Consider the following 13,003-nt stretch of genomic DNA (forward strand, 5'->3'; position numbering starts at 1 on the left):
AGGGATAACATTTGGTAATGGAACCATGTTGCCTTTAGAAGTCATAGTTGCAGGTTCTTTTGACCCAACCTGACCTTATACATGTGTTAAACATTCCAAATGCTATGGATGGGGTTATTTTGACAAAAATTTTGTTATTTTTTACCAATACAAAAATATTGCACACTGTAGGCCATTCATTCTTTTACATCTTATGATGACATTCCTGTGTCATAATCTAATGATGGAAGAGTTGATTCCCAATTAGCAAAACATATAGATCACATTTTTTATTTACACATAAACCACCCCTAGGATCAGTGAACTAGTTGTGCTGGCTTTGCCTGCCGTATTTATGGTCGCTATCCTAACAGCATAAAACTCCATGAGCTTACCCCTTTCTCTTAGGGAGTCGCCACGCTTCTGCTTGTACAAGGAGTGACACCCATAAAATTTGAACCTAGACTGCCTGCCTAGCGGCCTAGGACACATCCCTCTACGCCAAACCCCTTTGAGGCCACATAGATCACATTTGTAATATTAGTTTCATGAAAAACAAAAAAATGAAAGATATGAAAAAAACAGAAATAACCATTTGTACCTCATGACACCGTTACCAAATCCATTCCCTATGATTATCAGGGATGTCGCCCACAGATACGTGGGCACATAGTTCAAGGCATAGGGCTCACGTCTCAAATGGGGGAACTCAGTTCCTCGGATTTGAGATCTCTGCCATAAGTTAAAATCCTCCAGAATCCACGGATTAATAGTCTGATGGAAGGAATTGGTTGGCAAATGTATATGGGAATCAAACTCGAGCGTGGTCATTTAGATTATTGCATAAAGTCCATCACTTGGAAAACTTTTCTAGCTAATGCTATCTTATGTTTGTTGAGATTCCTTTTCTTTTTTGTGTTTTTTCCAATAAATTGGCAAGCTTTTACAACTGCAAAGGGGAAAACTTGTGATAAGCCTATTGACATGGGTGGTGATTTTTTTTTTTTCGACAGAAAAATCTGGGGTTAGGCAGACCCATACCAGTTATACAACCATATACCATTGGGATTCGAACTTGCAAAGTCCCAACACAAGGTGACGTGCACTAACTGCTCCTGCCAGACAAGTGGAGCCCCTGTTGGTGACATAGGTGGTGATTGCTTCAACATGTTTGCCTCCAAAACTGCAGAGCACGATTCCGGAAACAAGCAACAGCAAGATGTGAACACAACATTTTGCATTTGTATTGTCCCGTGCTAGGTTGGTGTTAAACTTGCATGTTAAGTGCTTAATAAAATTGCTCAACTAAAGATAGTCTTAAAAATATCTTTCGGTAAGGAATAAAGGAAAATTTTGAAGAACACCTCAACTGGCATAGGATAAGGAAATAGTTGCAACTCAAATTCAAGTTTGGGAGAAAAGAACAAGGTACACAGTTAAAAGATTTGATTTTCAAAATGTTGTTAAAAAGCCTTGTTCTTCCAATAGGCAGTAAGAAGCCACATGGGTAATGTGGAGAATCAGGTTGTTACCTCTAAAATATTATATCTGCACCATATGATCAGCACATAAAACTCGATGAGTAATAGACTCTAAGGGGACAAATCAAATGCATGTTAACAAATGTCTATTCACTTCCCTTGTTAACAGCCAAGTTTTCTTCATATTTCATAGGGAGCTAGTGTTCCTATTAATGGAAAAGGGCTACCATAACTCCTTTATATGCCTTACAATATTTTTTGCGTGTTTAAAAAAGGTAATGAGTAAAATCAATCACGAGCTTAAGCCACATGATGCTACTGGAAGAATTCAGGGTGGTATATCTTGCTCTAACAAATGATATATAGCAGTAACAATTTTTCTTCCAATGTCTACCAAAACCTCACAATAAGAGCACTCCCCAATCTCAATACGAGTTAAAAGGAATTTTGATCAAGAATACCACTTAAATTCACCAACAGATCAAGTCCTTGTGTAAAGCATGGTGGAAAGACAATGTTATTTGCCATCTAAGTAATAGTTTCTCGCTTTTGAATCTCAACAGAAGTTCAATGGATCAAATGAAAGAGACGTTTGTATCTTTGGAAAGAAAATGGAAGATTTTGAAATTGCCTAAACGTAAATCAATTTATCCGGTAGAGCAACTTGCACCTGCACAAAATCAATAAACACCCGAAAGGAAAAAGCTGAAAACATAATAATCCCTAAGAAGATAGTAATTTCAATTCTTGTCGATAAGAAAGTGTAGACATCTTACCGAGTCCTTGTTGCAGCCCTAACATATGCAGATAATCTTCCAGCCACAGAGGACCAATCGGAGTCATGTTTCAGATTTCTTACAATTTATCACTTCCGGTAGAGCAACTTGCACCAGCACAAAATAAATAAACACCAGAAAGGAAAAGCTGAAAACATAATAATCCCTAAGAAGATGCAGTGATTTCAATTCTTGTCAATAAGTGTAGACATCTTGCTGGGTCCTTCTTGCAGCCATAACATATGCAGATAATCTGCCAACCACTGAGGACCAATCGGAGTCATGTTTCATATTTTACAATTTATCACTTCCGGTAGAGCAACCTTGCACCTGCACAAAATCAATAAACACCATAAAGGAAAAGCTGAACACATAATAATCCCTAAGAAGATGCAGTGATTTCAATTCTTGTCAATAAGAAAGTGGACATCTTACTGGGTCCTTGTTACAGCCATAACATATGCAGATAATCTGCCAGCCACAGAGGACCAATCTGAGTCATGTTTCGTATTTCTTACAATTTGCTTGCTCCAGCTCACCGAAAACAACATTGCAGCTTGTTTCCAAATAATGCGGGCAAGGGATGGATCTTTATAGTTTGGACACTTATGACAACCCTGAAAGAAGGGAGAAAAACTTGCTAGTCAAAAGAAAGAACAAAATCAGAGAGTGATTTCAAGGGTGGATTCATAAGAAGGAATGGTTAAAAAAGAAAAGAAAAGTGCATTCTGGAACTGGAGAGGGGAAAATCTAAAACATATTCTGGCACCAGAGAAAAATTGGATGTAGCTTTTAGATAAGTGGATGTTAATTGTACCATAGTCGCACTTAGAAATAAAGGAGAAAAGCAATGAGACTTACAACTTACAAGTAGGAGCAGACCTGTGGTTGTCTCAAACAATTATAAACAAGTGCATGGAAATACTCAAGCATGGCCATTTCCATTAAGCTCATGAACATAGCAGCTCAAAACATATCTAAATCCAAAAACATAGTGGATATTTAAACCTAATAACCTCTAGCCATGTAGAACAGTAGGTTTGGAGCCTATAAACATCTAAAACTTCATTTATAATGCTCAACCACCAGAATAGAAAAAAAAAACGTTAATATCACAAAAGCCTGATGTAATTTGAATAGTTGGGATATGCCATAGTTGAAAGTTGGACCAACGGAGGTAATCGAAGACAATTGAAAAAAGAAACACAAAGTGATTGGTTATGCAATATGTAACATGGGAATTTCTAACAGGGTAACAACCCGTGTCGCACACGGCTTCTTTCTTGACAGGTGGAGTCAATGGCACTGAGGTCCGTTTGTCTGAAAGTGGATACTGTTAACCCTAACCAACTTCAATTTTATATATTATATACATAAAATACACATGCACGCATGCATACCACACACACACACATATACATATATATATATATGTGTGTGTGTGTGTGTGTGTGTGTGTGTGTGTGTTTGTGCCCGCACCCCAGCTTTTTAAATTTTGTGTCACACCCTCTGCACCCGTATCTGCATCCGCACACACACCTATGTGAGATAGGTGATGCATTAGGACAGAAAAATTAAGTAATACCTATTTCTAATTTTTTTTATCTAAATACCTAGGACTAGGAGATAACAGTACAAAGAGAACGAGTTATAAAAGACATAGGAAGTTGGTAGCATAATGTACAAATGACTGAATATGTAATTAGTCATACCTTGTCTAGAAGTTTGCCAAAGGCAATTCCAATATACCACTTCTCCAGAGCTAAAATAATTCACAAGTTTGTCCCACTAAAAAGCATTGTGCATGTTCTGTAGGGCTTCTATGTGAACAAATGCAATACCTTGTGTTTTAATTGTTGAAATTCTCAATCACCAGTAATCACCACATGAGCATTTCCCATCTTGAAAATGATGGAAACGACATACATCACGTAAGATTATCTTTCTACACACAACTTGAGAAACAAATTTCATAAAAGTATGACAATCAACACAAACACGGAGGTTCTTCATGATCCTGATTGTTTTATCAACTGAAGTACTGATCAATCCAAAAGCAATGGCTAATTTCTCACTGTGATAGGAATGTTGTCGTTCCTCTCTTGTATTATTAAGGTACATATTTAAGGAGGTGTAACCATTATCTTCAAGCAGGTTTATCAGTTTTTCCAAAGCAAGATTAATCTGCTCTATTTGTGGATGTGACTTGTCATCTGCAACAAAAATATGAACAACATTATCTATCTCAATCCAACTAGAACCTGGATCTTTTCTCACTCTCAAAGCTTTCATACTAATTCTGACTTTTGCTACTTCATCCCAGTTGTGGCACTCAGCATGAAGGTTACAAAGAAGCATGTGTGCAGAAGCATTATGTGGATCCAGTTCCAAGACCTTGGATGCTGCAAGTTTTCCCAATTCTAAATTATGTTGAACTCGGCAAGCTCCAAGCAATGCACCCCATACTGCAGCATCAGGCTCAAATGGCATTCTATCAATGAGATGTTTTGCCTCGAGCACATGACCAGCACGAGCAAGGAGATCAACAATAGCTGTATGGTGTGTTTCATCTGGAGTTATTCCGTGAACACTTTCCATTGATTCAAAATAACGCCGGCCCTCATCAACAAGCCCTGCATGGCTGCACGCCGTTAGAACACCAAGAAAAGTAACTGCATCTAGCTTGACCCCTGAGTGAGACATCTCCTCAAATAGACAAACAGCCTCCTTTCCATACCCATTTTGTGCATAACCAATAATCATTGAACTCCATGAAACACTATTCCGCTTTGACATATTATCAAAAACATGTCGACCCTCTTCAATGCACCCACATTTAGCATAAGCATCAAGAAGAGCAGTCTCTACAAATAAGTCAATACCTGCAGGAACTTTTGATATAAATCCATGCATTTGTTTTCCTGTTACCAAATTTGATGAACTAGCACAAGTACTCAGAATGACACAGAAAGTTATATGGTCTGGCCTAATCCCAGAATTCAGCATCTCATTAAAAATCCTAAAACTTTCTTCGGCAAAGCCGTTCCTGGAGAACCCAGTAAGCATCGCATTCCAAGAAACTGTATTTCTCTCTGGCATTCTATCAAACACTCTTTCCGCATACTCCAATTTTCCACACTTACAATACATGTCGACCAGCGAGCTCGAGACAAAGACGTTCCCTTCCAGCCCGAATCTGTAAATTTGGCAATGCAGCATTCTGCCTTCTTCAAACCTAGACAAGCTTGCACAAGCCCGCAGAGCACTAGACGCTGCAAATTCAGTTGGTCTCTCACCTGCAGAAACCATTTGACCATACAATTGCAGAGCTTCGATGCCATTGCCCTGTTGAACATAGCCAGCGATCATGGTGTTCCAGGAGACATCATCTCGGCGTGGAATCTCATTGAACAGACGATGGGCGGCCTCCATTCTTCCCAATTTGGAATACCCACCAATGAGTATGTTCCAAGTGGTGGTATCTCTCATAGGCATTTCGTCAAACAAATGGTGAGCGCTCAACATCGCTTTGAATTTAGAGTACATGTCTATGATGCGATTGCAGAGAAAAGAGAACCCCAAGTATCCCGATCTCAGGACCAGAGAATGGGCGAGCTCGCCATGGCGTAAGGAGTTGGAATCAATGCATTCTTGCAGGAGGTTGATGAAGGCGTTGAAATGGCGGGGATTTGTCACCGACATTCTAACGGTCACCTGAAAATAAAGCAGAAAAGATTGAGCCTGGAGAGAAAAGAGAATGTTTTAGGAAAGAAACCGAAATGTTTTATGCATCTCCATTCTCCAATCATAAACTTTTGTCTTTGGAAGATAATTCGGAACGTAGAGAGAGAGAGTGTGTTGCTAATGCTAGGGTTCCACCATTCCAGAGAGAAAAAGAAGAGACGAGGGTGAGGCTTGTGAAAAAATCTTTAAAATCAGAAGGAACAATTTACAGGGCGCTCAAGTTTTATCACATTTACAAAATCGGCTTAACAATTCAAAATTTACATTTAACTGCCTCACTTTTGCAGGTAATTCACAAACAGGTTGCTCCACATTTCTACCGGTTTAGCAATAGTGAGACAAAAAGATGAAATAGCCCCTAACTGAAAGAAATTTTCACCATCTTTATCATATTTACAAAATCAGCTTAACAATTCAAATTTTACATTTAACTGCCTCGTTTTTGCCGGTAATTCACAAACAGGTGCTCCACATTTCTACAGTTGTGTTAATTCTGGTTTAGCAATAGTGAGCCAAAAAGATGAAATTGCCCCTTCAAGAATTTTTCACCACCTTTATCATATTTACAAAATCAGCTTGACAATTCAAATTTTACATTTAACTAACTGCCTAGCTTTTGCAGATAATTCACAAAAAAGTGCACCACATTTCAACCGTTGTGTTAACCTTGGTTTAGCAATAGTGATCCAAAAAGATGAAATTGCCCCTAACTTCAAGAATTTTTCACCACCTTCCTCCCATTCTCCTCAAATAAGCCTTTAAAAACTTGTCCATAAGGGTAGGCATTAGGCCCTTTTAGAAAAGAAGTTTTATCACAGGAAGGACTCTAGAGTCCTTACTTAGTTTTTATTTTTCAGTAAGAATCAAATATTTAAAGGATATTTACAGAATAATTTATAAAATATTTAAAATATATTGACATAATAATTTAAAATACATTTACAAAATAATTTCAACAAATTTAGATACAATCCTTGACTATTCTATCAAATTTATATCTAATATTTTATAATAGTATTGTTTGGCCTTTAGACCTTTTGATATCCTCTAAAGTTATTTTTTTCTCATGCATTTATAGAATTTGATCATACGTTTCTTGTAGTATGTTTTATCATTTTGAAAAAAAGATTATTAGCAAACAACTAATTATAGCTTACACCCAAAAAACATAACAAAACATAACATAAATGTGTACATTTATGAAGTTCAATTATGTATTTCTACTCAAATACTACATATACAGTAGAACAAATATATCACAATAAATTATGTGACAATCATATACCAAGTCAAGAACATGTATATGTACGAATTGAGTTAACAAACATATGCAAAGTAATTAATTATTTTCTTGTTGAGGAATACCTTCTATGGGCCAAACTATTCCATGGGTGGTGTAACAGTTAAAGTCAAACCACCTTATAAAAAAATAAACTTGCAACACAACTTTCAATCTACCGAGTACAAGAGAGAAATAAGCATATTATAGAATAAGTAATGTTAGCGTACTAACGCTCTAATGTTGTTATCTGCATTAGTTTTTTACTCTATCGAATTGTACAACCTGAACTCCCTTGTATTCATATATATTTTTCAAAGAACCCAATGTTAGTTGCTCCAGATGACAGAAATTAAGATCAGCAACATAAATTGAGTTTAAGCTCACTATGCACGTAAAAATTTTTGTTTTGCAAGTATGAAAAGTTGTCCAACAGATACCTTATCAAATTCAAAGAAATGGCACAACAACTAGTTGGTCTCCAAAATTCCACGAGCCCCATCTGCCATCCCTTTAGTTTTGACTATTTATTGTAAACATTTAATGTTTACCCATTAGTTTTTATTAGTTAGTAGAAAAATAACAAAAATATCACTTTGGAGATTCACATAGAAATATGAGGAAAAGTAAATGGTCTTAGGAAGTTCTGCTCTTGTTGTTATGTCCTTGTTGTGGGATGCTTGAAGTCTTTCTATAAATCTTGATAGATATTATATAAGACATTAGACATCTAATACATTCATGATGTATTCAAATGAGTCTATATACAAGCGTAACAAATGAACAAACTAACATGCAAACCTAACACTTATGTTGCTTGTCAATATAGTTTCTTCATAAAGTTCATGCTCTTTCAACTCTTTTGGTTCTTGTATATCATTTTTTTCTTATTAGCATATTCTCACCACCAATTAAAATTGAATATAAATCCATACATGTCAATAGCATTGATTGTCTATGCGAGGACATTTATTATACCTTAGGCACTACAATTGGGTCCTAGCTTGGGGTGAAGGCTTAGTTTTCTTTTTGTTGTCATATTTTTTCTTTATATATATATATAAATATTCATCGTGAAATACCTAAGATATAAATAGAAAAAAAAACATTTGAGTAATTCATTAAAAATAATAAATAAAGAAAAATAAATAATTTATTAAACAACTCTTAACAAATAGATTACATAAGGCATTGAGCAGTTCATTAAAAAAATAGATAAACATAAGAAGCAATTTAATAAACAACTCTTAACAAATACATATTTTACAAAGCATTGATTCTCATTAATACTTTATTTATGCTTCTGCCTATTGTGGTCAATCTCACCACATACGTTATACTTATATGGCATACCATCCTTGTGTTTTATTCTTTGTCTCTTCACATTAGGTCAGCCTGCTTTATGAACCACTTTTGATGCATAGACATAAATAAAAGTCAAAAATATTCATCTAATAAAAATATTATATGACAAAAGGTCATCTATATATACTTTATACATTCAATTAACGTAACAACCTACAACAATCACTTTAAAAACTAACTACTCGCAATAACCCCAAAACCCCCCTATTCAATGTTTGTGCATAATAAACCTAGCCTCATTACACCAACAAAAAAACACTAGATATTAACTAAAAGATAAGCAAACAAACATAAATATATATATATATATATAAAAACTCTAAACATAGTAAATCTAGTAAAAAATATTAAATAAAATATAAAAAAACATAAAAAAAACATCCACAACAAAAACCAAATACCAATACACTTGGGTTATTAAATACTCATATCTACAAACAAAGGAAAAAGTTTAGAATAAAATAAAATAATATGCATATATATATATATATATATTGTTTGTATGAAACTCACCTTTCGATCTAACTTGAAAAGTCAATGTGAAGGATTCCACAACTTCGTCAAAATGCAGCAAAAAAAATTCATGAGAATCGCCATAAGGAGAGAGGGAAAATGTTGAGGGTTTTAGAGGAAAATGGTTAGGGCTCTTTCCATAAATAAATGACAAAAAAAATAAAATAAACAAAAATGATTATATATATTATTCAGCAAGCACGTAAATTTAAAAAAATCTGCATGCCAAATATTTGCAAAGATCGTCCCATATTTAAGGATCTCTTTGAGGATCAGTTATAAAGAAGATATGCATGGTTCTATGCAAACTTCGTACCGTATATGTGAATTTAGTAAAATATTTATGAAATTTTGACAAGTTTCAGTTATAAAAAGTTCACAAATTTGGTTATGTGAATTTAGTATAATATTTGTGAAGTTATGGTAGGTTTCAATTGCAGAAAGTTTGCAGATTCAGCTATGCAAACTTTATACTATATATGTAAATTTAGTGAAATATTTGTGAAGTTTCCACAGGTTTCAATTAAAAAAAAGTTTGCAGATTTGGTTACGCGCATTTTGTGCTATATATGTGAAGTTAGTTTACGAAGTTTTGACATGTTTATATTACAGGAAGTTCATAGATATGGTTATGCGAACTTTGTACTATGTATGCAAATTTAGTAGAATATTTATAAAGTTGCAATAGATTTCAGTTACAAAAAGTTTACAGATTTAGTTATACGAACTTCGTACTATATATATGCAAATTTAGTGAAATATTTATGAAGTTTTTATAAGTTTCAGTTAAAGAAAGTTCACATATATGGTTATGTGAACTTGGTATTATATATGCAAATTTAGTAGAATATTTGCAAAGTTATGGTAGGGTTCAGTTACATAAAGTACACAGATTTAGGTGTGCGAACTTCATACTATATACGTGAATTTAGTGAAATATTTATGACATTTTAACAAGTTTTAGTTACAAAGAGTTCGCAAATATGATTATATGAATTTTGAGAGGTATGCAAAAAAAACATGAGAATCTACCTTTTAGTGAGAGTTTGTGATACTCGGAGAGCGTACAAATATATCATACGAACTTTAGGAGGTCTCGGGTAAAATAGTTCTTAAAAAGTTAAACATTTGTGAATTTGAACATGAGGTGAATTTTGAAAATTATAAAGTATTTCGAAAAATGTGTCTTTTTGTCATATAGGACGGTCATTTTCCGTTAAACTAATCCAATGAAGACTGTATTAACAGTCACCAGCTACTCTAATCTCTAAAGCCATGTTAATGTCTCCTTTTGGTAACAAAGAAAAACCCTCACTTAATGGATGCAAGGTAAAACTTAGGGTTGACACCCAACCTTACATGACCCAACCGTGATAAAGCATCCAAGTCTCAATTAGCCCAATGGTATTCGATCATAGGCCTTCAGCTTGACACAGGACCCTACTGACCACATGGGCCACGTTAACGTTATTTACTTAACAAAATAATGGTGGCCGGTCAATCTCCATTATATGATATTAATTCTGCATCCCTCCAACCTTTCACAAAGACAAACATGCAACAAAAGGGGAAGAAAATTCACTGGATTGTAAAAGTAAAAAAAAAAAAAAAGAAGATGATTGTGTGAATTAGAAAGAAGCAATGGGGGGTTTGTTTCGCTCAAACTTGAAAAAGGAATTTGGGTTTGAGTGGGCGCAAGTGAAAATCCATCCACACTATTTTGGGTGTCTTGCATAAGAAGGGTAAAAAAGTAAATATGTTCAGCACATAACAATTTCTGTCGTCGACGGTGAGCAAGCGGCTATGTGAAAACTCATTTTTTAACATGGGTAAGTGTATGTAAAGTCTAAAATAAGAGTGTACTTTTGCAAATATTCCAAATGTTAGGTGCCTTTTTGTAAATTGTTAAAACGTGAGAATGAAACAAAAACATAGCAGATATCGTGCAGTATTTTAAAAAATACCGTGATATTTTTGCAAGATTTCTTCACAAAAGTTATTTTCACGAGATTTTGAAAAAAGTTGAAAGAAAAACAAGCTTTTTGGTCTTTTCGTGATTTTTTTCAAAATGTCATTTGATTTTTTCAAAATATTGCATAAAGGCAGGAAATTGGAGTTTATTTCTTATTGGAGAAGCTTGCGGACTTTTAAATATTGACGGCATTACAAAGTATGCAAAATTTTATTTATGGTCCAATCTTTTGCCTCTAATTTTTAAATATCAGCCTCATGTTTCTGAAACTCCAAATATGCTCCTACTTTTCAAAAATTTTACCATACTCAATACTTTTACTATTCACGTGCATCATCATTGCATGCAACATGCTTTAACTTTCGTAAGGTTAACCATCACCTGGTTATTTTGGATCGATATATCCATATCCAAATAGTCATAAATATGAGTATCAAATTATGAATACAACCATGTTGTATACCATGCATAAAGTTTCCAAAGCATAAAAATATTTTTTCATGCATTCATACAAATAAACCACACAAGTCTTGATTTATGATGATTAATTATCATTGCATGCAAATAAATAACAACACATGTGAAAAAAATTCTAATTCAACTACCGCATTGCAATTAAGCAATATGTGCATTAGGAATAAAACTGAAGTCCTCATATCCAAATTCAATTTTGATATGTACCAAATTTATAATTAATGAGAAAAATCATTTTCCCTCTCATTACCATTTGGATATGTCAAACATGATAAGTTAATTCATTTTTTAAGGCTTTAATCTTATCAAATATGATAATAAGCAATCAAACCATAAGCCTCTAAACATCTGAATCTAAACAAAAAAACTATACTCATATCCATTAAACTTATATAAGTTCATATTCAAAACTGACTTAAGATATTTTCATCAAGTCCAACTCGACCTATATTAAAAAATAAATCTCCATGCAAGGCTTAGATAACTCAAGCAAAACCATAAATCACATAGCATCCAACTATTCAGAACTATTACATAATCATAACCACTCATAAAGCATATATAATAAAGTAATATATAATTATATAAAACATTATTAGATCTTATAGTGCCAATATGAATCTAACTTACATGTATCATGTGTAGATTACATTCGAATCATTACTGGGTTCATGTCCAATGGTGTAGCTTTAGCCTAATATCAAAACTCATGAAGTAATTCATAATCCAAATAAAATAAATCAAAACCTTTATTTGTTAAAAAATAAAATACTGCGAGGTATTCAACAAACAAAAAACATTTTTCTACAATATCAGAAAAGTCAGAAAGCAGTTCTAGGTAAAAACAACAAACCAAAACCCTGAAATAGAATTTTCAAAACTTTATGAGTTAAAAAGAAAAGTTTAGGTGATTGCCAAAAATTTAGAAAGTTAATGGTTGTTCTAAAAAAAATCAGCTCTCTTTGATAAAACAAAAGGGAGGGTGTCGTGTGTTCTCCCCAGAAGACGCATTGTTCGTGTTCGGAGGTCCGAATGAGCGCCACGTATATAAGCACATGAAGCTCGTATTCCCATATATGTCGACATCACTAAGCATCGGAGTCTGATGCCGTTGCAAAGACTTAAGTACCCTTTCTTGCTATTCTCACCATGAAACGATGGTTCGAGAAAATAACAAAAATACCCTTCATTCAAAAAAAGGAAAATGACGGTTCGAAAAAAGGATAAAAATATCCTTCATCCAGAAAGTCGAGGATGATGTTAACTCTTCAAAGTCCAAACAACGAAACAAACCTAAAACGCTCTCTTTCTTTTCCGTTTGAACTTTCCGTCATCATCTTCTTCTTCTTCCTTGTCCGTGAAACACTGTAAAACTCTCTCTCTCTCTCTCTCTCTCTCTCTCTCTCTCTCTCTCTCTCTC

General features: G+C 34.3%; 1 pseudogene across 3 annotated transcripts; it reads right to left on the minus strand.

Annotated features, from left to right (window-relative positions):
- Window positions 1–1,891: 1,891 nt before the first annotated feature.
- Window positions 1,892–6,099, minus strand: LOC149822680 (pentatricopeptide repeat-containing protein At2g03880, mitochondrial pseudogene; annotated as a pseudogene). Of its 3 annotated transcripts, XR_016426091.1 has the most exons (4): window positions 3,949–6,099; window positions 2,672–2,853; window positions 2,237–2,566; window positions 1,892–2,130 (listed from the first exon to the last, which is right to left on the minus strand). The product of XR_016426091.1 is annotated as a pentatricopeptide repeat-containing protein At2g03880, mitochondrial pseudogene, transcript variant X2 (transcript). The 3 variants fall into 3 exon arrangements; XR_016426089.1 differs by lacking the exon at window positions 1,892–2,130 and having other exon boundaries at window positions 2,178–2,566; XR_016426092.1 differs by lacking the exons at window positions 1,892–2,130; window positions 2,672–2,853 and having other exon boundaries at window positions 2,178–2,566.
- Window positions 6,100–13,003: the final 6,904 nt, after the last annotated feature.

Source organism: Nuphar pumila, chromosome 11 (genome assembly GCF_984573655.1).
Source record: "Nuphar pumila chromosome 11, dmNupPumi1.hap1.1, whole genome shotgun sequence".
Lineage (NCBI taxonomy): Eukaryota > Viridiplantae > Streptophyta > Magnoliopsida > Nymphaeales > Nymphaeaceae > Nuphar > Nuphar pumila.